Raw genomic sequence first — 25,974 nt, 5'->3', positions numbered from 1 at the left:
CCACAGGTCTTCAGGTCCAGGAATCAATCATTTGTTGCTTGCAGTCTTGCTTGGTTCTTGCAAAATCCTTTATCACGACTTATAGTGTGTCCTGAGGAAACTTGCTGTACTTTATTCCTGCTTTCCTGGGCTCTGGGGTGGAGTATTTTACTTACCTTTGGTGTTTTCCTTCACTCCCAGCGCCCCTTTACACACTACACTTGCCTGGGGGGAATTCAACCTTCGCATTCCACTATTTTAGTATATGGTTTGTGTTGCCCCTAGGCCTATGGCAATCTATTGTATTTTCTACTGTTTTCACTATTTTATGACTGTTAAATTACCTGATTTTGGTTACTTGTGTATATATTGTGTATAATACTTACCTCCAGAAGGAGTATTGCCTCTAAGATATTTTGGCCTTGTGTCACTAAAATAAAGTACCTTTATTTTTGGTAACACTGAGTATTGTCTTTTATTGTGTATAAGTACTGTATAACGATAGTGGTATTGCAGGAGCTTTGCATGTCTCCTAGTTCAGCCTAAGCTGCTCTGCTATAGCTACCTCTAGACAACCTAAGCTGCTAGAAAACTGCCTACATTTCACTAATAAGGGATAACTGGACCTGGTATATGGTGTAAGTACCTTAGGTACCCACTAAAAACCAAGCCAGCCTTCTACAGTATGCCCATGGAGCAAGCTGGTCACACAAATCCACAGAAAACAGTCAATGAAAATGCGCACTCAGGACATAATCAACGATGCGGTGCTTGAAGTTTTAATGCAGAATCTTGCAATGCGTTTATACTGACAGGCAGTCTTGATCATATGAGATATCAACAAATCCTTTGTAAGTTTATACAAATGTGCAAATAACCACAACAAAGGAAGGTGCAAAACAGACCATCATATGTTAGGATTGACCATGGCACATATGATGGAATGGCAAATCCACATCCAAACAAGAACACTCACAAGGACATAGCAAAATGTCAGTATGAGAAAATTCGAAAAACATTAGAATAGTGATTATTATTATGCATATCATTACTCTCCAAGCAATGTACAAAATATCATCACTGCACTAACATTAGTCATGTAACCCAATCATGTCATGCCAAAATGAGCTACGTTGAGGGCCCTCCATCTAGTAGATAGTAATGGCAAATGTCCTAATGCGTACACCCAATCTATGTGAATCGACCACTCAGCATGCGAGGGAGAGAGAGGGAGAGTGGACAAGGGGTGGGGAACAGATGTCTCCAAGTGCTGGCCAAGAGGATAACATAAGAGAAAACAGAGAACACAAGAGTTAGTGCCTCATTGATGGCACTCCAATTGGCCGAATACTGTAACTTTGTTTCGGTAAGATACAAGTCGGATGGTGCTTGCCACTAATCTCAACTGGCATTGTGCCCTGAGTGTGTGTTTTTATTGACTGTTATCTGTGGATATATTCATTTAGATATGTGTTTGTTTATGTAAGTTCATATTTATATATAGTATTAAATACCAGTGTGATTTTTTTAATTTACATTATATTAATACTATATATTATAATATACTTTAAAAAGTATGTATATATTTAAAAAATCTATATTTTTGTATGTTTTGGATGATATTAGTGTCAACAATATATATATTTTTATTTTTGTACTTACCATTATTATATAATTTTGTCAACCATATTTTTACCACAATATTGTTTCAGTGATTCAACCAATATTCTCAGCCCAGCAGGCCCCAGGTGGGGCTGCAGATCAAGCTTGATGTGTATGTATTGAGTAGTGAATATGGGTAGGGCCAATGGAATTATGTGATTCTGAGACGATTGCATTTTTCTGCATAATTAAGACCACATAACTCATCATCAGCTACATTATCTACAGATTTTAACAAAAAAGTAGTATGTAGCTCAACTGGATCGAACGTTACTAAACTTGCACAAAGACTTATTGCTAACCCAAGAAAGGCCCTGGGTAAATGTTGACTGGTCACCTTTTAGTTGCTTATTGCTGTATTTTCTATGTTAAATTGGTACTAATGAGGTGAAATATTTGCCCAACCACTGTTAAGATGTATAAACATGGCAAAATTATGAAGTGGTACCATCACACAATCTGCCTTTTCTTACTGCATCATTTAGTCAACCTTTCCACATAACTTGGTACTTGCCTGATGCATAATTCTAATGGCATTGAGTAAGTGATATTAAAGCAACTCTGCCAAGTGTCATACATCTGGAATTAAAGTTTGATTTTGGTGCAATCTCTATATCACTGCCCAGATTGGAGGTTGTCACACAATTAGCAGAGCAAATAAGCTGAGTGTTGTACATCTTTGCATCATGGCCTCAACAGTGCTGATTCATTTTTCTTCAGCTAAGCTGTAGCCAGAGTCAGTCACACTGGGGGCTGGTTTGCTGCAGCCAATCCCGGTGATAGGCTTGGTTTTCACACTTATTGAACTCTTCAGTTGCAGTCAAGGGAGCTGGGTAGGCCTCCACTGGCTAACTTAGTGCCTCGCTTGTAGTAAACTGCTCAGCACCACCCACCCAATTCCACAATGGGATTGTTCAGCTACCCTCAGGCAAATATATTTCAAATCTGGGTACAGAGCCATTTGAATCTAAGGGTGACAAGAGGAGGTATGGAGCCAGATACAACAATCCTGCTTCCATGATTCTCCTGAAGTGAGACGAACTTCTGCTACCCCTACCTAGTATTTTAGTGAATCGACGCCCATTATGCCATCTTGCCGCAATCTGCAAGTCATAGGTCAGAACCAGGAGAGAAGTGATCATCCTTGTATCCTTCTCAGGCTGGTATAATGGAAGATGAGTAGGTCCTTCATTGCTGCCCTACATACCAGATGGAATAAGGTGGAGTAAGTAAGTCTCAAATACCTCTCAAGCTTTTGAGTCTCCACAATAGGTGAGTATGACTAGTGTTGCAAAGTGACCCATTAAACTTAACTGAAACCTAAGATTTGGGTGGGAATATTTTCAGGGAGGGTGATCGCACTAAAGTAAATGGAGGGAGTGTAAGTGTCTGGATTGAGAAAGGAGTGGGGCTAAGTGTCTGGATTGAGAACGTGAATCCAGTAAAGTGACTCTTGTAGCGTCTTTCCCAGTCTGGTATCCGCAGAATGACCAGGCACCACACGGAGCTGTAAATCACCTGTCCTTATTCCTCAGCTGTTCCTGTGAACTCCTAACATTCTAAACTAAGCTTTCATTACATTCTATTCTAGCCATTACATCACACTGATACGGAGTCCTCAGGGAGCCAGAAAGGTTCCATTCTTAATCACGCGAGACACCACAACAGCCACAAAAGGTGGTATAGTTGAAAGGTGTGGTTTGAGTGTGGATAACTGCATCATCTATAGACTCCTTAGATGTCACAGAAAATATGTAGCAAGTTCTGTTTAAACGTTGATCTTTACGAACTGAGGGGCATATTTATACTCTGTTTGCGCCGAAATTGCGTCGTTTGTTTTGACGCAAATCCGACGCAAAGCTAACTCCATATTTATACTTTGGCGTTAGACCCGTCTAGCGCCAAAGATCTTGGAGTTTGCGTCCTTTTTTAGTGTGGACACCTACCTTGCGTTAATGATATGCAAGGTAGGCGTTCCCGTCTAAAAAATGACTCCAAGGCATGTGCGCCTTATTTAAACTCCCGTGCAAAAATGATGCACAGGAGTGGGCGGGTCAAAAAAAATGACGTCCAGCCGCTTTTGCGTCATTTTTTAACGCCTGGTCAGGGCAGGCGTTAAGGGACCTGTGTGCCACCCTTGCCCACCCCAGGAGGACGCCCAAGGATGGAGGGACCCATCCCAGGGAACTTAAGGTAAGTTCAGGTAAGTAATTTTTTTTTTTTTAAATTGTGGCATAGGGGGGCCTGATTTGTGCCCCCCTACATGCCACTATGCCCAATGACCATGCCCAGGGGACATAAGTCCCCTGGGCATGGTCATTGGGCAAGGGGGCATGACTCCTGTCTGTGCTAAGACAGGAGTCATTTCAATGGGGGTTGGGAGTCAAAAAAAAATGGCGCAAATCGGCTTGAGGCCAATATTTTGCCTCAGACCTGACTTGCCCCATTTTTTGACGCCCAAGCTACATTTTCCCCTACGCTGGCGCTGCCTGGTGTGGGTCATTTTTTTTTACGCACACCGGTCAGCTGCGCCGGCTAACGTCATTCCATAAATAAGGCGCCCGCATGGTGCTTTGGAATGGCGTTAAAATTTTTGACGCACAACTGCGTTGGCGCAGTTGTGCGTCAAAAAGTATAAATATGGCCCTGACTTTTAGGGCCAGATTGACAAGGCCCTAGCGCCACTGGAGCCTCACTTTTTTTTTATACTCCCATGGTGTTGTGCAGTGCGCCACATTTATAAGGCAGAAGGTGTAAATCGGTGGCAGCGCCAAAAGCTAACGCTACCCCAAAGGTGGCGTAAGGATGGCCCAATGAGGAGAAATACTTTTATTCCTCCTAGCTTTTGCATTTTCCATGTGTGCTGCATTTGGCAGCACACATAAAAACAGCAGAAGTTCATGAATTATTGTTTATGTGCAGGAAGATGTGCCTTCCTGCACATAAACAATCATTCAATAATGACACTTTGGTACTTCTATGTGTGTTGTGTTCTGCAGCACACATAGAAGTGCCAAATCGCCATTGTAGATTGTGCAGGAAGCGACAACTTGCTGCACATAAACAACCAATCCCCTCAACACAGACAACCTTGCACTATGGTGCAAGGAAGCCTTGTTGGCGCTGGGAGGAATATTTAGCGCCAGTGCATGGGAAAACACAGGGGTGTGGCATATTTTAGCAAATACAGCGCATCCATGCGTTTCTAAAGTGGTGCGGCAGTGTAAATTTTGGCTCAGCACCATGCTGCGCCACTTTTTACTAAATCTGGTCCTGAGTTTTACTGAACCACTAGATCATTGGTCGCTTTACTCATTCGCACATTCATTCACAGATTCACACTCACTCATCCTTGTGCATTGTTTCCATTTCCTTCAGAGAGGTTGCAGTTCAGGTGAAAGGCACGCGAGGCAACCTTATAACGAGGCGGTTTGAGTTCTCTGTACACAACGCGGATGACGAGCCAACAACTCTTATTTGCCTGTAACTTCCCAACTTCTGGGGCGTCGGGAGCAGAAGGGCCTTTTTTATAATCCATCACCCTGACTGACGGCGCCTCGTTGTGCCCGCCCATGCCTACACTAAACGAAGGGCCAAACCCACTACTTGACCTGTAGAGGAGCCCTTGAAAAAGGACAAGGTCGCGTTCTGTGTGTGTCCCCTCCGAGGATGAGCTACTCAGCCCACTGAATCAAAACATGTTTATTCTGTGTATGGTATTTTTTACAGCACGGACCTTAACGAAATGGCAATAATATAAATGCTGGCAGTTTTCCCCGGTATCTGCTCTCCTGGTGTATTTTTGGGGAGCACATACTTGTGAATCGTCGTGACGATGGACTTTGGGTAATGAGGGCGCCCTGAATAGAGCCTCCTGTTTCGCCTCTGTACCTAAACGGATGTCACAGCTGTCTGCGCGTCCACGCATCCATCCAAGACCCCTTGTTCTCCTCCTGCCTCCTCCCGTTGCCAGGTAACCGAGAGCGCCGCGCGACGCACGCGAGACAGCCCTCCACTGTCCTCTGCAGTTCACGGCCACGGCGCACTAAGCCTACGCCGCAGCCGCCCCGCTTGATTGGCAGGTCAAAGCCCGGCGGCGGTGGTGGGTCTACAAGCTGCAAACGGTCTGACAGGAGTTTAGGGAAATTCATTTCACACATTCGGCTTCTAAGAGCCCCATTTGCAATTGCATCTGACCTCCGGTGCATGGGAATATTACACCAGCGAAATTTGCTTTCTCTGGGTATATTTATGGTTGAGGCGCCGGAACCTTGGGAAAGAAGAACAGCGAGTTATCAGTTCCGAATGGGAGATGTCACCATAATGTGTCTTTTTTTCTTTTTTAAATCCCTTTGCCAGGACATCCATGCTGCTTAAAAAATCGAGTTCCCTATTAAAATGTTTGAAACGCACACGCCAAAATCACTATATTTCTGTTGGCTCGTAAATAACACGTGCACAGGGACATGATCCGGACCCAGAGAGCCCCTGCGGCGCAGCGGGGCCCCCAAGCCTTCGGGGGCCCACATTGAACATAAGGCCATGAACATCTGTGTGACATGGGGCACTCAGGAGACCCACATCACAACGACTAGGGCACCCCGTGATTTCGCGTCCCCCCACTGCAGGCGTACGCTGATTTCAGAGGAACAATTATCTTGAGTCAGGGATCAGTTCGACCCAAATAATATTGGTGGACTCCTGTCCCCTATATCTAGGGTTAGACCTGTGGCATTTCTCTGAGAATGTTAAAGATAAGTTGAGTTAAATATTTACTGATATGTACATCACCCCATCCCTTTGTGACATTTAAAAAATAAATTTAAAGAGAAAAACATCGACAAATAGGATCCACAGCCCCCCCAATTCTAAATTGTGATGCCCTGTCTGAAATTGTAGTTTTCATGAAAAGAGAAACATTACTGTTAGAAATGGGGGTCTTTGGTTGGCCGTCAGGTTGCCCCCTGTCCAAGCAAGGACCCTCACTCTAGTCAGGGCAAAGGAGAAGCATACCTGGTTAACCCCTGCTCACCTCCTTGGTAGCTTGGCACAAACAGAAAGGCTTAACCCAGAGACAATGTGTAAAGTATTTGTACCAACACACTAATTAATACAGTGAAAACACCTCAAAATGAGACAACAGCAGGTTAGAAAAATAGCCAATAATTATCTAAAAAAACAAGATAAAAATGACAAAAATCCAATATGCACAAGTCAAGTTTTGAATTGTTAAAGATTAAACTTCGATATAGTGCTTAAAAATGCAAATGCTTCGATTAGGTGATATCATGGGGTCGTGACGGAGTCGTTCCCAACAATCAAAGGCTAATGGCGCCGGTGATGGAGTCACATGGGGTCCCAGGTACAGTACCTCGTTAAAATGAGGAAACAAACCGGTGCACAGAGTCGGGGATCGTTGTGTTGCTGGATCCGAGGTGGTGTTGGTTCCGGTGCTGCAAAGTGGAGGCATCACAAAGAGGCATCGGGTCCTTGCTGCGGAGCGGTCAAGGTGAGGTGGCGTCAGTGCAAAGCACTTGGAGTCAATATCCAGCAATCAACACGTGGTGCAGCGAAGTAGAGTGTCACGGACGTTGGTGACACAGCACTTTGGGACTCACGGAGTCACGGACTTCGCCGGGGCTGAGGCAGCATCAGGCCCGGAGGGTCATCACACTCCAGCGAGGACCACGGCTTCAGGTGCAGGCAGCATCCTGGAATCCGGCAGTGCATCGGCCCGGGGTCGTCCGAAGTTGGTACACTTGGTTTTTCTTGGTTTTCCACCAGCCTTCTCTTTCAAGGGCCCAGGGACTGGACTAGGCACCACTTGGTAAGGCAGAATTCTCAGCTGAGAGGCAGAGGAAGTCTTTGATGGCTCTGAGACTTCAGAACAGGGAGCAAGCTCAGTCCAAGGCCTTGGACATTCTTCTCAAGCAGGAATATACCACAAAGTCCAGTGTTTGTCCCCTTTCATAGGCAGAAACAGCAACTGCAGGATAGATTAACAAAGCACAGTCACAGGCAGGGGCAGCACTTCTCCTCAGCTCTTCAGCTCTTCTCCTTGGCAGAGGTTCCTCGTGGTTCCAGAAGCAAGTTTTGAAGAAATCTAAAGTCTGGGTTTTTTGGTCAAATACTTATACCCCTTTTTGCCTTTAAAGTTGCCCAACTTCGAAGAAAAGTCTCTGTTGTTTACAGGATCCTCTCTTACCCAGGCCAGGCTCCAGACACACACCAGGGGGTTCAATCAATCAATCAGTATTTGTAAAACGTGGCTAGTCACCCATGAGGGTCTCAAGGCGCTAGGGGAGAAGGGAGGGGCTGGAGACTGCATTGTGTGAGGGTAGGCACAGCCCATTCAGGTGTAAGTGAAAACTCCTCACTCCACTCTAATCCAGATGGCTCATCAGGTTATGCAGGCTACACCCCAACCCCCTTTGTGTCACTGTCTAGAGGAGATTCACAAACAGCCCAACTGTCAGTCTGACCCAGACAGGGAATCCACAAATAGGCAGTCAGAGAATGGTTTAAGCAAGAAAATGCCTGTTTTCTAAAAGTGGCATTTTCGAACTAACAATCTAAAAATCACCTTCACTAAAATATGTATTTTTAAATTGTGAGTTCAGAGACCATAAACTCCATACCTCTATGTGTTCTCAAAGGGAAACTGCACTCTAAGAATATTTAAAGGCAGCCCACATGTTAACATATGAGACAGATAGGCCTTGCAGCAGTGAAAAACGAATTTGACAGTATTTTACTATTAGGACGTGTAAAAACACATCACTACATGTCCCACCTTTAACATACACTGCATCTTGCCCATGGATCTACCTAGGACCTATCTTAGGGGGTGCCTTACATGTATAAAAAGGGAAGGATTAAGCCTGGCAAGTGGAAACACTTGCCAGGTCGAATTGGCAGTTTAAAACTGCACACGCAGACAGTGGCAGGTCTGAGCCATGTTTAAAGGGCTACACCTGTGGGTGGCACAATCAGTTCTGCAGGCCCAGTAGTATCATGTGACTTACAGGCCCTAGGCACCTCTACTGCACTTTACTAGGGACTTACTAGTAATTCAAATATGTCAATTATGGAAAGGCCAATTACATATACAATTTATACAGAGAGCATATGCACGTTAGCACTGGTTAGCAGTGGGAAAGTGCCACAGTCTTAAAGCCAACAAAAACTGGTCCGAAAAATTAGGAGGAAGGAGGCAAAAAGTTTGAAGATGACCCTGCAAAAAGGGCCAGGTCCAAAAATTACTGTGACAGGGTCCACAGCCTGGCTAACCTAAAGCATCTGGCTTTACTTTAATGCCATGCATTATTGGATGGTTGCATGGTAGGAGAACAAGAGCACAATGGCCAAATCCTTGCAATGGGATACATTCTCTTATCAAAATGACCCAACAGATTCGTTAAAACAAGCCCTGGCCTGAACAGTCAGAAAGAAAAGATATAAGCATTGCCAAAGGCAATGGGTCTGACCTATTGGTTAACAGGCAATGATTTTGTTTTTTATAATCTCTAAATTCATATGCAATGTGCATCAAATTAGGCTAAAATGAAGAAATAAACCCAGCACAATACCAAACCAATCCACACCATTGGAGATCTATTGCGCCCAGTTTTGTACTCAATTAGCAACATCACAGCTGACAAGCCAGCAACTGTGGCCTGGACAGACAACAATGTAATATATTTCTGTATACCCATTCTGTACCACCAAAGATCAACCACCACAAGAACTGCCCAATGCACCAATAAAAGCATCAGAGAAGAGGAGTGGGTTTCCATTCTCTTTACTCAGTGGCCCGAGCAAAAAAGCACCTTGCTGAAAGCCATCAAGAACCTCAACATCTGGATCACCGCATACACCAACACCATAACTACCTTCAAGTGCAGCCCAACTACAAGGGCCTGATAACAGACCAGCTGCTACATAGAGGAACTAAGGCTGATGAAGTGTATCTGCAAGAAACTGGAGCTCAAATGGAGAACAAGGGAAGACACCACAGATAAAGACATCTTCAAATCATCCCTAAGACTGTACCACCAGCAGATACGAACACCAATCACACAGCTTTTGCAGATCGCATAAATGCCAGCATTAACAGAAGCAAAGAAATCCTCACTATCATTAAAGATTTCACTGTGCCTCCTTCCTCCTTCTGGAAAATCTCCCAAGAGAGAGCAGGAAGCTCTCGGAAGTGTTCTATAAGAAAATCTCCTCCATATTTGTCAACTTTGACCCTCAACTGTGCCCCTCAACTATCCCAGCTCAACTCCCCATCATGGTTCCAGAACTCATGGCCCGCCATCACCACCCTCCATATCGCTCATACTGTAAAGATCATCCAATCAGGGGCTTCATCTGACCCTTACCATTTCCACACCTTTACCAGAGGACTCCTACTGATCAACGAACTACTAGTACCCATCTTCAGCACCTCCAACAACTCAGCCACATTCCCAGGCACCTGAAAACATGCCACCCCCTTGCCCCTGCTCAAGAAACTATCCAGTAATCCAGCCACGCTTTCCAAATACAGACCCATCTCCCTCCTACAATACCCGGGAAGGGTCTTAGAGAAACTAATCAACCAATGCCTTACCGACCACTTCAGCAACCACCAGGTCCTCAACACCACTCAGTCCAGATTCAGGCCTAACCATAGGAAAGAGAAGGCACTCAGTGCCACCACAGACAACATACTCATAATCTTTGACAGAGGAGCTGTGGCAGCCCTCATTCTCCTGGACCTCTCAGCAGCATTTGACATGGTCTCACACCCCATCATCATCATGTACCTGTATGAGAGTGGCATCCAAGGACTCACTCTCTGCTGGATCGGCTCCTTCTTAACGGACAGAACACAAGCTGTCAGCCTGGCACCTTAGTCTTTAGAAGCCTGCAAACTCATCTGCAGAGTTCCTTCAAAGTCCAAGCCCCACCCTCTTCAACCCATACATGATGCCTCTGGCCAACGTCATCAATTTCTCATGCATGAGGATTTTTCCTGCAAAACTTTTTTTTCCCTTAGAAGCGAATGCCTTTGGGAAGATGTGTTTTACAATTAAAGTGAAAACATTTGGTGGGATTCTTGATCTGCTCATAAAAAAAAATCTTTGTCATGTTCATTAAGTTTCCAAAGTTTAAATTAGCGCTGTGCAATATTCGTGTAATTTTGCATAATTACATTAAGTTTGTGCACAAGGACTCAAAATTAAGCGCAATTACACAAAATGCAACTTCATCATTTGAAGCTACATTTTAGGTCAAAATATGTTGCTGTGTCAATTTATACTGCAAGGACACATTTCACGCCAATGATAGTGCAAAATACAAATGCACCTCGAACAACAGCTGTTTATGTTCTATTGTTCATGTGCATTAGAAGTAAAGTTTTTCCAAGATTTGCCCATTCTCAATAGATTTTTATCATACACAGTGCACAATTATGTAATGTGGCGTTATTTTGTGACTTTTCTGTAAAAAGCGGACACAAAATTCACGAAAATATGTGAATTGCCCTGGAGTAATGGAAATTCCACCCAAGCCTATTTTAAATAAAAAAAACTTTCCAAAGTTACTTCACTACCCAAGTTGTCTGGTGTGTTCTCACGGGATGCACAAGTAAGGGGCAGTTAGGCAATCTTTGTAACATGTATTAGCACTGTGCATGAAAAGCCAGACACCAGATCCTACTGCAAGTTGCATAAAATGCGTAGGATGTCTTTTTTAGACTTTAATTCATGAGGAAATACTCTTGCCTTTCCTGGTACCAAGCTGCCAACATTTTCTGATCGCTCATTCCTTCCAGATTTTTTGACTCACCTAAACATTAATTTTTACCTTGTGCCTAAGGTGTGTCTTCTTACAGGTGGGGCCTAGCACGTAGGCCAGTTAATCTTAACCTAACCCTCTCTGATCCCTCTAATTAGTTTAGCTTTGCAGTAATGACATTATTACTTGAAACACTCAACTGTAACAGTGGTCCTGTGACAAGAGACACTAAAATTAATCTTAGAGGGAACTACTGAATGAGTGTCAGCATTCTTCCATCCATGCAAATACGATCCACATAGATGTATACCAGATTCAGGGCTCTTTTATATTTAAACCTGTAAAACTCACTGTTCATCACTCCAGCTGAATAACTGGCTCAAACAGGACAACGTCCTATGTTAGCCAAAGGTCGCCCACACAGTTTTGTTATTGTATGCAGGGGAGTAGCTTGGTCAGAAACATTTGGGGTGTGAGGGAGTAGAGCTTCAGAATCACCGACAATCACGCTGGCATATAGGTGGTCATTCCGACCTAGGCGGGCGGCGGTTGCCGCCCGCCCGTCGGAAGCCGCCTGAATACCGCCCCGCGGTCAATAGACCGCGAGGGGTATTCTGACTTTCCCACTGGGCCGGCGGGCGATCTGATTCAGATCGCCCGCCGGCCCAGCGGGAAAGCGCCTTCCACAAGGAAGCCGGCTCGGAATCGAGCCGGCGGAGTGGAAGGCGTGCGACGGGTGCAGCAGCACCCGTCGCGCTTTTCAGTGTCTGCATCGCAGACACTGAAAAGCCTAGTTGGGCCCTGTTAGGGGGCCCCGCGACCCCCCCTACCGCCATCCTGTTCATGGCGGCTTTCCCGCCATGAACAGGATGGCGGTAGGGGGGGTCAGAATCCCCTCGGCGGCGCAGCGAGCTGCGCCGCCTTGGAGGATTCTAAGGGGCAGTGGAAAACCGGCGGGAGACCGCCGGTTTTCCCGTTCTGACCGCGGCCAAAGCGCAGCGGTCAGAATGACCAAGGGAGCACCGCCGGCCTGTCGGCGGTGCTCCCGCCCCCGTTGGCCCTGGCGGTAGAGAACCGCCAGGGTCAGAATGAGGGCCATAATGTTAAAATACATTATATGACAAGCAAGGTGCATAGGAGAAATGCACATTGGTAGGAATACTAAGTAGGAGAAATACAATATTTTGGAAAATAATCAACATTTTTAGAGCTTTCAAGACAGAAATGAGAGAATGTGTGTTTTTGTCAGTGTGTGCATGCAAAAATCCCAGGTGAAATCCGACAGAAACCTCACCATACCTGACTGAATGCACCTGTACCCAACTATTCATCAGAAAATACATTTGTTAGTGTAAAACACCAATGCCCCCCCCCCCGAAGCTGTGCCCGATTGCATTGGTAGTTATGAGCGATGTACAATAGCCCTCCTAATCCCTCTCATTCCCCATTGTGGAGTTGTCACTGAGGTTCAAGATAGCTGAGACTGCTGGGAGGGATTTGAGGGTTGATTCCTTTCTTCCACTACTGACCATCTGCAGACACCAGCACTACCTCTGAGGGGTTACTCTGATAACCCTTTCCCAAACTGAAAAAGTATGTAAAATACCCTTGTTGTTGGAGTTATGCTTGGACTCTCAAACAGAGGCCAAACCGCCACACTCATAATGTGGCGGTCTATGCTGCTGGACCGTCAGCAGTGAGGCTACCACAGCGGTCCTGGTGGTCTTCGGACCGCCAGGGTCGGAACGAGGGCCATAGTGTTGTGTGGGCTTAATAGATAAGGCTTTTGCATGTTCATCAAAAGTGTTAATAACAGAGCGGTTTTGTCTGATATAGAGGTTTTGTCCAAATGTGAGGTTCTCTCTCACTGACTTTGGGTCGAAGCTATTGAAGAGTGAAAGGTAATTCTTATTGGTTAGTTTCTCAAAAACCTTTGTAATAGATTAATCAATTACTGATTTCTAAAGCACGGCTATTCATCATCCCTCCACACATAACTATTGTGCTCCAGCGCAGGGGGAAAGGACAGGAATGCACCATATGCCTTTAATACAGCAAAATCCTGCCTTTTCCCTGTAACGAGACTTGCACAACATTCCCATAAATATGGGCCTGGGTAAGCAAGATTGGCTCACTTTTATCCATAGTTGGGGACAGTTGACATCTCTAAATGAGCAACCAAAATCAAAATTTGAGATTAGCAGACAGTGAAAAGCGTGACGGGTGCAACTGCACCCGTCGCACCGCCGCAACACCGCCGGCTCCATTCGGAGCCGGCTCCTGTGTTGTGGCCGACATTCCCGCTGGGCCGGCGGGCGCTAACTTGCTTAGCACCCGCCAGCCCAGCGGGAATGTCAGAATGCGGGAAGCGGTATTTTGGCCGCGTTGCGGCCAAATGGTGCTTCCCGCCTGGCAGGCGGCAACCGCCGCCCGCCAGAGTTAGAATGAGGGCCATAATCACATAGCATATGCTCAGGTGGAAATTCAGGTATGGTCAAGTTCAGTGATTTACTAGCAAGAACCAGTTGACTATCCCCATAGTGATGTCTGGGTATGAGAACAGTAGTCACCCATGGTACTACATAATAACTTTTATGGTGATCTCCAGGAACTGTACCAACATCTTGTACTCTGTCACTAAGCAATATGCTATAATCCTGCTCAGCATAGCTCAAGAGACTCATGAACTTGAGGGTTTTTCTCATGTACATTTGGATACATTATTTATGAGAGAGTTTTCGCATGTTAATAATACAATTTTCTTATTGGAATCCCTTTGTCCTGGCCTTAAGGAATGTTACTGTTTGTTGATAATGTCATTTCTGCTAATGTGTGTGCCGTACACTTACTCTCCTTTGTGACAGTGACCAGCACAGTTTGTTGACTGTCGTTAATTTTTTAAAACTGCATACATTAGTGTTGTACATGATTGATGGACATGTTAATTTTGGTGCAAGCATTCATGTTGTTACTGGACACTTATACCAAAATTATATGTGTTTCTGTTTTTGTGACCGGAGAATGCAAATGTGTTTATTTTGACATGTTACAGATAAGTGACATCACAGAATAACTTTTGTAGCCTTCTCCAGGAACTCTAGCAACATCTTGCACTCTGTCACTAAGCAATATGCTATAATCATGCTGAGCACAGCTCAAGAGACTCATGAACTTGGGGACATATTTATGAAAAGTGGCGCATCATGTCATGATGTGCCACTATTCTTGCGTCCCATTGCGCCCCCTAATGCCACCATGTGTGCACCGTATTTATGAGGTCCACAAAAAAAGGCAAAAGATGTATAATTTGGAGTGCTAGATAGAGAGTGCATATTGCTGCATCATTTCCATGAAAGAAAACTGACACTTGGGAATGCTCATAGAATACTAATGTGTAATGCAGAAATAGCGGGCAAACGTAAAATATATGGTGAGTGCAATTCAAACGCAATCTTCATTGTATAATCAGTTGGAGTACATAATGCTAAATTCTATACATTTTCCATCTTTTTATACAATTTTCTCAGTGCAGTAAACAGGTGCAGAACACATGTTCAAATCGAAACCGCAGATAGACACTAACAAGCAGGTGCTGAGCTCTTCTCATGGGACAAACGCAAGAAGGCCTTGATATATAGAAAGAGTAATCCATGGTAAAATCGATCTTCACTATATCTCCTGTTTGCTTGACTATGCCAACTTCAGAACGAGGCTATGATTTGTTTAACAGCCAGGCTAAGGCCATGATTACAAGTACAGGGCTAAATTTTGTTCACTGTGCAAAAGACCTATTTGCACTGAAATGGGAATTACAAATTGTGTGATAATTATTATACTCTCATGATCTTCCCCTGATAAATTCCAGCAGGACAAACCTGCCAAAATGTATTAGGGGAAAGGCCCATAAAAAAGGTAAAACATGCAAAATATGGTGGGGCATATTTATACTCCGTTTGCGCCGAAATTGCGTCGTTTTTTTTTACGCAATTTTGACGCAAAACTAACTCCATATTTATACTTTGGCGTTAGACGCGTCTAGCGCCAAAGTCCATGGAGTTAGCATCATTTTTTAGCGTGGACACCTACTTTGCGTTAATTATATGCAAGGTAGGCGTTCCCGTCTAAAAAATCGACTCCGAGGCATGTGCGTGGGATTTATACTCCCGGGCAAAAATCACGCCCGGGAGTGGGCGGGTCAAAAAAAATGACGTACGGCCGATTTTGCGCCGTTTTTTAGCGCCTGCAAAAGGCAGGCGTTAAGGGACCTGTGGGCTCTGAAGGAGCCCAGAGGTGCCCCCCGATGCCCCCAGGAACACCCCCTGTCACCCATGCCCACCCCAGGAGGACACCCAAGGCAGGAGGGACCCATCCCAGGGACATTAAGGTAAGTTCAGGTAAGTGTTTTAAAAAAAAAAAAAATTGGCATAGGGGGGCCTGATTTGTGCCCCCCTACATGCCACTATGCCCAATGACCATGCCCAGGGGACAGAAGTCCCCTGGGCATGGCCATTGGGCAAGGGGGCATAACTCCTGTCTTTGCTAAGACAGGAGTCATTTCAATGGGGGTTGGGAGTGAAAAAAAAATGGCGCAAATCGGGTTGAGGCGATTTTTTTGCCTCAGCCTTACTTGCACCATTTGTGGACGCCCATACGCCATTTTCCCCCTACGCCGGCGCTGCCTGGTGTACGTCGTTTTTTTTAACGCACACCAGACAGCGCCGGCGGCTAACGCCGGCTAACGTCATTCAATAAATACGGCGCCCGCATGGTGCTTCAGAATGGCGTTAGCCGGCGCTAATTTTTTTGACGCAAAACTGCGTTAGCGCAGTTTTGCGTCAAAAAGTATAAATATGGGCCGGTGTGTTAATTACCAATTCCACATGTTATGCCTCATTTGCAAGTTAAAAAGTTGGAATAGCAGGTATCTACCACATGTAGTAAGTACTTCACCCCAGGATAATAACTTGTACAGCATTGTTCTAGAGACTTCAGGCAGGTGTACATGAGTGTTAGAGACTGGTGGCTAAGGAATATGTAGATACCTATACTGCTGAAGAACGTTTCTCAGCCAGATTTAGAATTCAATAATAACTGAAAAACAAGTTACTGAAGGATGTACTAATTCTGAGGGAGATTCCACACACTAAAATTACCTTCAGCATATGAATAGTAACCTCAAAGAGGAAAATCTTGAGGTTTTAGGAGGCAGTGCTGAAGGTGAGGGTCAAGGAGATAGTATGGAGAGGTATCTTCCATAGGTGAATTCTACTGCAGAGTTATCAATTTCCAAGAAAATTGAGGATTTTCAGTTGCTACCCAGATCTAAATTTTATCCTTATATTGTAACAATGGCAAAACTCATTGTCATTGTATAATTGAAATAAATACACTTTGGAACAATGTTTTACAATTTTTCTCATGATTATAACCTTGAGACGAAGGCCAGCTTCAGAGCTCCTCTGCTCTTTTCTCTCTCTCCTTTTGTGAGAACCTACAGCATTGACTGTGCCTTTAGATTCCCAAAGATACTCTGGAGCAATTACCCAGTGAAACCATCTGTGTTTGAACAGGACACAAAGAGCTAGAGATGAAGGACTCTCTGAAGTGAAGGGACCAATTCCAAGCCTGTGGAAAGAACCTGCCATGCAGACCCTGTCATCTCCCACTTCCTTTAATACCCTGGATCGGCGGTGGCCATACCGCCAGCAACAGTGAAGCTGGCGTGCAGACGGGAATCTCTGCCTACAGTGCCTTCATGTCAGCCAGGTCTTATAGAGCGAATTGCTGTGGATCCTTTCATGATGCAGAATGGTTGAAAGTGAATCATGAAAGAGAATGACTTGTCACCTCTTCTATTTTATATGGCATATTGTAATCTTCTGCTGTGCCTCCTTTCTTGAGATAATAAAGCATTTCTGGATGTGTCATTGTATGGAAGAGATGGTACTGAATAAAATAGATTTTAAATATTTTGAAACAGAAATCCTTTCAAATAGGTCAATTTTTGTTCAAAAAGGAACATCTCATAAATGTTTCACTAAGAACATTTTGGATTTTTTTGTAGATAATAGGATTTGATAGCTAGGTTCTGTATATATCCTATGTGACTGCCAGTCATAGGATTATCTGCAAAATGTAGGAAATGCACATGTTCGCTGTGGTATTTAACTCTTTTTAAGTATCTTAGGCCCAGACTTACTAAGATTTTATGTTAGTTAGGCAGTGCTGGGTGAAAATTTGCTGTTCTGTGTTGCATGAAAGGGAAATACTGTGACACGCTATGGGCCATATTTATCATTATTTCGTGCTCACATTATCTATCAAGATATGGCACATTCCTGCTCCCTTGCGTGGATTATTAAATCTCATCTATGTTTTGTGTCGCCCTTGCATTACCTTCTGTGGCACAAGAACGATGCAAAATCTTGATAAATATGGGCCTTATTTAGAGTTTGGCTGAGGGGTTACTTTGTCCCAACGGGGAAGGATATCCCGTCCGTCGAAATCTAAATCTCATTTTATCCTATGGGATTTAGATTTAGGCGGATGGGATATCTGTCACCGTTGTGACAGAGTAACCCCTCCGCCAATCTCTAAATCAGGCTGTATATCTAGAAAAATTGGACTGCTGGCAGTGTCCCCTACACAGGTGTACAAGCAGGCTGGTTTTCATGACACACAGCCTTGCAACATGGGGCAGAGGTTGTGCTCTCTTATGGAGTAATTGTACTGGAAGTATATTCATCCAGTACAAATTACTTAGTGCAGACAAATACATATAGTTGCACTGCATTGGATGTGTGCTTTGCACTGCAGCACACTTATTGTGTCAGTTTCTGCAAAAATCATCATATTGCCCTTGTATGCACCGGGTGTTTTTGATGCAAAGCTTGGTCTGGTTATTTTGGTAGATCGGGCTTTGAGTCCAAATCTATGGTTGTTTACACTGACCCACCCCCAGTAATGTCACCTTGAGGCAAAGCGATGCAAAGTGGTTTTAGAAGAGGGAAAGTATGCCTTTGCTGTGCAAAACACCTTTTGCTCAGTATAATTAATCATAGCAGCAGCTTCCCCCCATTGCACAGCTTTGCATTGTAAATCCCGGCTTGATGTTGCTTTCTGCCTTCTTCCAGATCCTAAGCAGAGAATAACACAACATGCATGATCCTTCCTTTGTTCCCCACAGTATTGTGCCTGTGTGTACCTCATGTCTTTACGCATATGAGAGTGTGTAAGCTTCTGAAGTTGTGTAAGACAAACCTCCATCTAACTCATAGTATTCTCTGGTGAATTGATTGAGCTCCTGTTTTACTTTACATAATTTTGCAAGCTTTCAAGACCATATCATAGACTTTTTCTAATTATGCACGTTTAACTGACTGCCATTTCATTGTCCAGGTAACTTTCAAGGTCAGTGAGGGATGCGTCTTTCGCTGAATCAGAAAACAGGTAAATAACTCCTTGGCTTCCAGGTCATTTGCGCAGCCTTGGGATATAGGTTTTACCCAATGTTTGCACATACCTTGTGCATTAACGTAAGGAACTTACGTTGACATTTTTGCCAAGAGACAGTGACACCTTTGTGTGTTTGTGTATGCTGCACATATTTCATAGGGGCCTATTGGGAATATAGTTTTTAGATATAAGTATAATGTGTATGTGTACATATAATGTATGCATATATATATATATGTATACATATATATATACTTCTATATATATGTGTGTGTGTGTGTGTGTGTGTGTGTGTGCATATACCGTGTGGTAGTCATCACTAGGTAGTTATAGTTATGACTGTTTCTATGGAAAAAAAGATTTTTGATTTGCCTATATCTTTGGCACCATTTGAAAAATCTTCAACAATTTTTATTTTTTTTAAATCGGCCCGAGAATCTTGTTGTACATGGGAGGTTTCGGGGTGATCTGTCACGTGGGGGCTGAGAAAAGGGGGAGAGGTAAAAAAAAGTGTGTTTACCATTGTAATTCCTGTAGCAATTTTGAACACGAGTACAGCCCGAACTGGACGGAATGACACCAAATTTGGCAGAAAGGTAGCTTTGGTCCAGAAAGAAGCCTTTTTGTTGTTTGGTGTAAATCCATTTGGTATGTTTTTCAGGAATTAAGGGGAAAAGAAATATAGATATCTAGAGGTGTGAATACTTCACAGATAATAACAAACTCATGCAAAGATCTGCAGAGCTCCTATTGGCTACCAACACTTCAACAGTGAAGTGTTGGCAGCCATCTTGGGACACACCTCCAGCCAATTCCCCCCCCAAAAAGTGAAAAAATAAGAAACAGGACCAGGATTGGGACACCCTAACCCCTTAGCTCTGTTTCTGGATCCTAGAGTGACCCCCCAAACCCACTGGACAAAAAAGCATTTTTTTAAATGTTTTGCAGAGAATTGAAGTGGAAACAGCAATTTTTTGTAAAAAATACAAGGGCATCCGCGCTTGTTTTAGTAAAGCTCCCATGTGGGCCAGGTCCTGGGGCATGTCGGAAAATAAGGATGGGGCACACAGGGCCCTTCTCCTGGGCTTCTGCATTCCCTCGTGGACCGCCACCTCCCCAGGGTAAACCTTGGAGGGGGGCAGCTCCCACCAAGTCTGAACAAATACTTTGATCCCAGCAAATGAGAGCTGTCAAACAGCTTTCACTTGCTGGGAGCGGAGGTTTCCTCTGTTTCTCTGACTGCAGAGTTGCGGGTAGGGAAGCAGAGGAAACTATTGCTCTTGCACACAGGGAGCTGCATCAGAGCAGCTCCCTGTGTGTTAAAACAATGCTGGCTCTCGCAGAAGGCGGGGAGCCGTCTGGGACTACAGGGGCATTCAGGGTCTCTCTGTGGTCCCCAACATTAGTGACCGGTGCCCTGGGAGGCACTCAGGTGACTTGGCCAGGCCCCTGGCCCCGGAACATGGCCAGGGGGGGAGGCATGCAGACTCGCCACCCCCAAAAAAAGTTAATGGTGAGGCCGGGCCCCATGGGATGTGGTCCCCTGGGCCAAAATATGCTGGGAGAGGGGGCCCACCACTGGAATTTTAATGGGCCCCAGGGGATGGGGTTCCCAGGTCCAAAATCAGCCTGGGGAAGGGGGCAGCTTGGCCTCCCTCCCCCACAATGTGTATTAACCCATTGACGTAGCCCTTACTACCTAACCAGTAGAAAGTGCTCCAGGTGGGTAGACAGTTTGTGCAGAACTGTGGACTCTTGTTGCATAAACAAGCAAGTGAGCTTCCATTCTGGCCATGATGCTCATTTCACAGAAATTAAACCTCAACAGGAAGCACTTACAACTATAAATGTAGCAGGTGTCCCAGTTGAAGCTCCACTTCCAGAAAAGACAAATGATCTTAACTCCTGGGCTTGACGGAGGTAAAGCAAGTGTGCTTACTCTGCAATTCTATATTGAAAAACAATCTGAAATCCTTCATGGGGTGAATAAATCTTTCATCTATTGAGGGCAATCACACACTCTCACAACCACTCTCACACCCACATAGATCCTCCCACACTCACTCTCACACCCAGCCAGACACCTATTCTCACACCCAGAGAGACAGGCTCTGTGGCCAACTCCCACTGCGCATGACAGCGTGGGGTTGGGCGCTAGGGGGGTTGGCAGAAGGACATGTGCCATGTTGTTTGGGTTACATATAGTAATGAAAATTACTTTACATTTAATAAAAAACATGGAAATTCACAGAAAAAAGCAAAGGTTACAGGGAAGTTGTAATTAGGAAATAGAATTTTTAAAAAACCTTAGAAATTCTCTTAAATAGAAAAGTCTACAGGGACGTTATAGTTAGGTTCTGAATTTACTCACACAAAACCAGAGGAATTCAGCTGTTATAGTTAGAGTTATTTCAAGTAACTATAACTCACTGCATAAGGTAACTATAACTCGTGCCTTCACCATGTACTGCTAATTACCCCTGATGTTACGGCACTCATGATGACTTTTATAATGTCAATAAAAATATCAATGAAACATTAGCAGTCAAATTATTGAAGAAAAAACTGCATGGCGGAGGTGCAGGGATAGTTACCTTAGGCCACCAGTTATAGTTATTTGAAATAACTGATTATAACCTCTGTTGGAAAATGGGTTATTGGTAAGGACAGGTAGGTACCTACACTTAGCAATAGGCCATTAACCTCCACTTAGGTCCAGTTAGGTCTCAGTAAATTAAACCCAGCTCAATCCTTGGTGCACCTATGGGGGCACTACCTATGCTGGGGTCCCTAAACCTACATGCCCTACCATATACTAGGGACTTATAGGTAGGTTGACTTAGCCAATTATAATTAGCCTAATTTGCATACTGATTGTACACAGAGCACATGCCCTGGGACTGGTTAGCAGTACCCAGTGCACCATCAGAGTCAGGAAAACACCAGCAAAAAGTGGAAAATGGGGGCAAAAAGTTAGGGGGCCTCGTCAATCAGCCCTGTTCTCTCACAACCTCCCTGTAACCTTTGATTTTGTACTCCTGCTGTGATGTGATTGGTTGGACCCACATAAATAAGGAAGTGGTGGCAGCCATTTTAGGACTCAAAACTTGGTACTGAGTTGAAAGAAAAAAAGCAGGCGAAAAAGACATAAGGGACAGAGTCCTGATACCCTGAACCCCTAGGCCTGCTGGTATGGCCTGGGTCAATTTTTTTTTATTTTGGCATGAGTTTGTGGAGGATGACTGAATCTGCAGCAAAAGTTTTTGAAAACTAGCGCGGGCTCTGCACTTGTTTTATTAAACCCTCCCAGGGGACCAGGACCAGAGGGACTCATCCATGTTATTTATTTTTGGGTGGGCACATGGCCTCCCTCCCTAAGCCTCTGCGAGGCCCTGGAGACCCCATCTCCCAGGGTTGAAGTGAAACAACAAGGGAGGGGGGTCTCGTGGTGTTCCTCCGGGAGCCTAATTAGACCCGTGGACTACATCTCCCAGAGCTGACATCTATTAAAAAGAGGAGGGTCCCCCAAGCCTAAAAAAGCCACAGTAACCCCTTCTCTTGGGCCAAATAATTAATGAAGGGAGGAGCTGAACGCCCCCCCTTCCCTGAGCCTAACCAGGTCCTGGGGAGCCCATCCCCTGAGCCAAAATGTAAATCAAAGGGGAGGGGCCCGCCCCTCCTTGAGACTTAAAAAGGCCCCCGGAACCCCTTCCCCTGGGGCAATGACAGGTGTTAAGAGGAAGGGGTCCACGAGCCCCCCATCCCTGAGCCTTTAAAGTGACTGTGCAGCAGGAAGCCCACACCTGGGACACAGTAGTCTCCCTGCCCACACTACCACAGGCAGGTAAAAATATTTTGCTCCCATCTGGCAGAAGCATTTTCAACTCTCCCCCAAAACTAGATCAAATATACAAATCTGCTCCTAGCCGGTGAGAACTTTAAAAATGCACACCTGCGGGCAAGAAAAAATAATAAATTTTGCTACCGCCCGGAGGGAGCATGCAAAAGCAGCTGCTCCCTCCGGGCAGGAGCAATGCTGACGCCTGCATCATGCGCGGAGATGGCTGCTGCCGCAGAGGCCATAAGGCTTCCCCCACTGCCCACAGCATGTTTGTTGTTCCAGGTGGGAACAGAAGTACCCTCCTATAATCAATGGGGGGCCTGGGGGATGGGTTCCCTGGGGCCAAAATAGGCTTGGGGAGGGGGCCGTGTCGACCTCCCTCCCCTTTTGAATAAAATTGGCCCAGCGATGGGGTCCCCAGGGCCCGAGAAAGCTTGAAGGGGGGAGTCACTGGGCCCACCTTCCTTTTTAAATAAGGGAATGATGTCCCCCGGTCCTTTGAAGTCTCAGGGAGGGGGGTACCTCTCCCCTTATCTGTTGAATTTGGTTGCAGGGGATAGGGTCGCTGGGATCTAATTAGGTTTGAGGAGGGAGTTGCGGGGCCCACCTTCACTTTCTTATGTGAATTTAGCCCTAGGTGATGGTGTGCTTGGGGTCCAATGAGGCTCGGGGACACACAACTGCCCCTTCCCCTTTTTATTGAAATTCAGCCTTATGGTGTGGTCCTCAGTGCCTACTAAGGCTTTGGGAGGGGTTCTGCATGCCTCTCCACTAAATATATGTTTTGGCCCCAGAGGATGTGGACCCAAAGACCTGAAGGCCAACCCTACGCCACGCATGCCAAAGGCTGTGAGCAGCATTTGGTTGGCAGCCTGCGGTGGTTGTTGGCTGCGTCTGGGTGAGTTGGTACAGGGCCTGTGGCCAACCCCCAGTGCACATTGTGAAAGCTGTGCACAGTGTGGGGTTGGCTGCCTGTGCACGGCCAGCTATCTTGGGGGAATGGTTGAGGCTTAACCTCACAACATGGGTTTGGCGGCCTTCAGTGCCAACCTCTTGTCATGCACGGCCAAAGGTTGTGTACAGTGTCTGGTCAGTTGCCTCCAGGTTAGTTGGCCACAGGGCCAGGCCAAAGGCCGAGCCCTGTGGCTAACCCCCCACGGTGCATGGCCAAAGGCTGTGTCCAGCATGGAGTTGGCTGCATGTGTGGGTTTGGTCCCTGTCGACAACACTCATCTGCGCACAGCTGGCTGCCGGCAGGAGGTTTGGCCACAGGGACAACATCCTGCTACGCCCGGCCTTCAGGGGGTAGCTTTATGTGTAGTAATAAAATATAACTTTACGTCAAAAAAGTCCTCATATTTCACTGAAAAAAACAAAGGTTTAAGTAATAATATGGTTACGTGAAATGTTCAGTAACAACGTAACTCTAAAAACCACAGAAATTCATCAGTTATAGTTATCTCAAGTAACTATAACTCATCCCTGAGGTAACTACAACTTGCGCTATCGTCATGCACTGCTTATTGCATCACTCATGACATCTTCTATGACATGATTGATAAAATTTGTAGCATTTGTAATGAAATTATTCATGAGAAAATTGTGCATGGTGAGACTTTTTGACCAGTGAACCAGTGCAGAGAATGTCACCAGCAGTAGTTACACTGCAGTGTGTGTTCCCCTTCACACAATGTAGCACACCAAATTTTGACACAGCACTTTGTTGCATGTAAGCATAGTAAATCTGTGTCTATGTATATTTTGTAAAATGGACACTCATACCATAGGGCGTCTTAGCAATAAATAACACAATTATATTGTTAACCAACTGTAAATTACTCCTCTTGTTGACCTCCGAAGGATGAAAGGCAGAGTGGACCCAGGATTCAAACCTATAACCGCGAAATGAACACGGATTCCTGCAGTGGATGTTAAGAGTCCTGCCCACGGCTGCAACTCTCCTTCCTCCCACTACAAGCCTTCACAAGAACATTAAACATAATGCATGTCCTAATAAAACAGGGCATCCTACTGATTTTCTGATGGAAGATATTCTCCTTGGCCTGGAGCACCAGTGTCCTCTCATTTTGTTTACAAACATGTTAGGCTGATGCACGCTTCTCAGCCAAGCTCTGCTGGCGCTTCTACATCAGCTGTTATTGTTCAAATGAGCAAGTGGCAGGGTTGAGTCGTCTCATCCGAGTGTGGGAGGACTGCTGGCGGTGTGCAGAGGCAGCAACAGCGCGCGCGTGCCATCCTCCCCGAGGCGGGAGCCCAGCACACACGCACGTTCAGCCGCGTCACTTTCACACGCTGTCTTGGGTTTGGCATTTGAAAATGACTCTGATCTGCTGTGCGTTGTGACTTGCTAAGCAGTTCGGATCAGTTTTAATTAAGCACCCGATGTGTGCTCTTAATCATCTGACACCGGCGTCACAAGCCTGGACTCTGGAAATGGAGACGGGATTAGGAATAGTGCTTTAGCATACGAAATCAGAGTTGGATTTTTCGGTTCCCCGTCACTCCTGTTTTAGGTCTAGCTAGACATTCCTTCACTGTAGACATACCTCATGCAATCACAAACATAAATATTAAAAGGAGCGTAGGGAGTAGGGCCATGCCCCTAGGTTGATCTTCCTTTTTACATGCATTTGATTCGTCAGCAGTTCTGTTAGCTCCCTTATTAAATTATTAAATAGTTCCACTACTGTCAATGGGTCGAGTTTTTTATTGTGCACCAGTCCCCTATTAACCTAATTTGCATGTTATTTACTGCATTTTTGCTTTTCAATGTACAACAATATGCGTTGTTTCCTGAGCTCTGAGCGCACGTTTAGCCTATATAGGCACATTTATACTTTCTTTGCTTCCTTTAATATGCGTCATAATATTTTGCCATATACTCGAGAACAGTTTCTAATAAAACCATATAAAATGCCAGTTCATCTTAGTTGGGCGTTCACATTTTGGAGTAAAGGAAACTAAATTAAGGGCCAGATTTAATAAGGTTTTGCATCGCCCTTGAACCATGCAAGGGCGCCACAAAACGTAAGTGAGATTTATCAAGCCACGCAAGGCCACCTTGCATGGCGTTGCATAGCTTGATATATCTGAAGTGACACATGGAAGTGGAAATGGCTGCCTTGCGTTACTCTGCCCCAGGAAGGCGCTCCATGGTTGGAGCATGGGTGTTCCCATGTATCCACAAATGGATTTGGATGCATTCCCAGCATCACCATTAGTGGTGAACC

The sequence above is a fragment of the Pleurodeles waltl genome, chromosome 3_1 (assembly GCF_031143425.1).
Source record: "Pleurodeles waltl isolate 20211129_DDA chromosome 3_1, aPleWal1.hap1.20221129, whole genome shotgun sequence".
NCBI classification, from domain to species: domain Eukaryota; kingdom Metazoa; phylum Chordata; class Amphibia; order Caudata; family Salamandridae; genus Pleurodeles; species Pleurodeles waltl.
The sequence above is the reverse complement of the archived record's forward strand: the minus strand, read 5'-3'. Positions refer to the sequence as shown.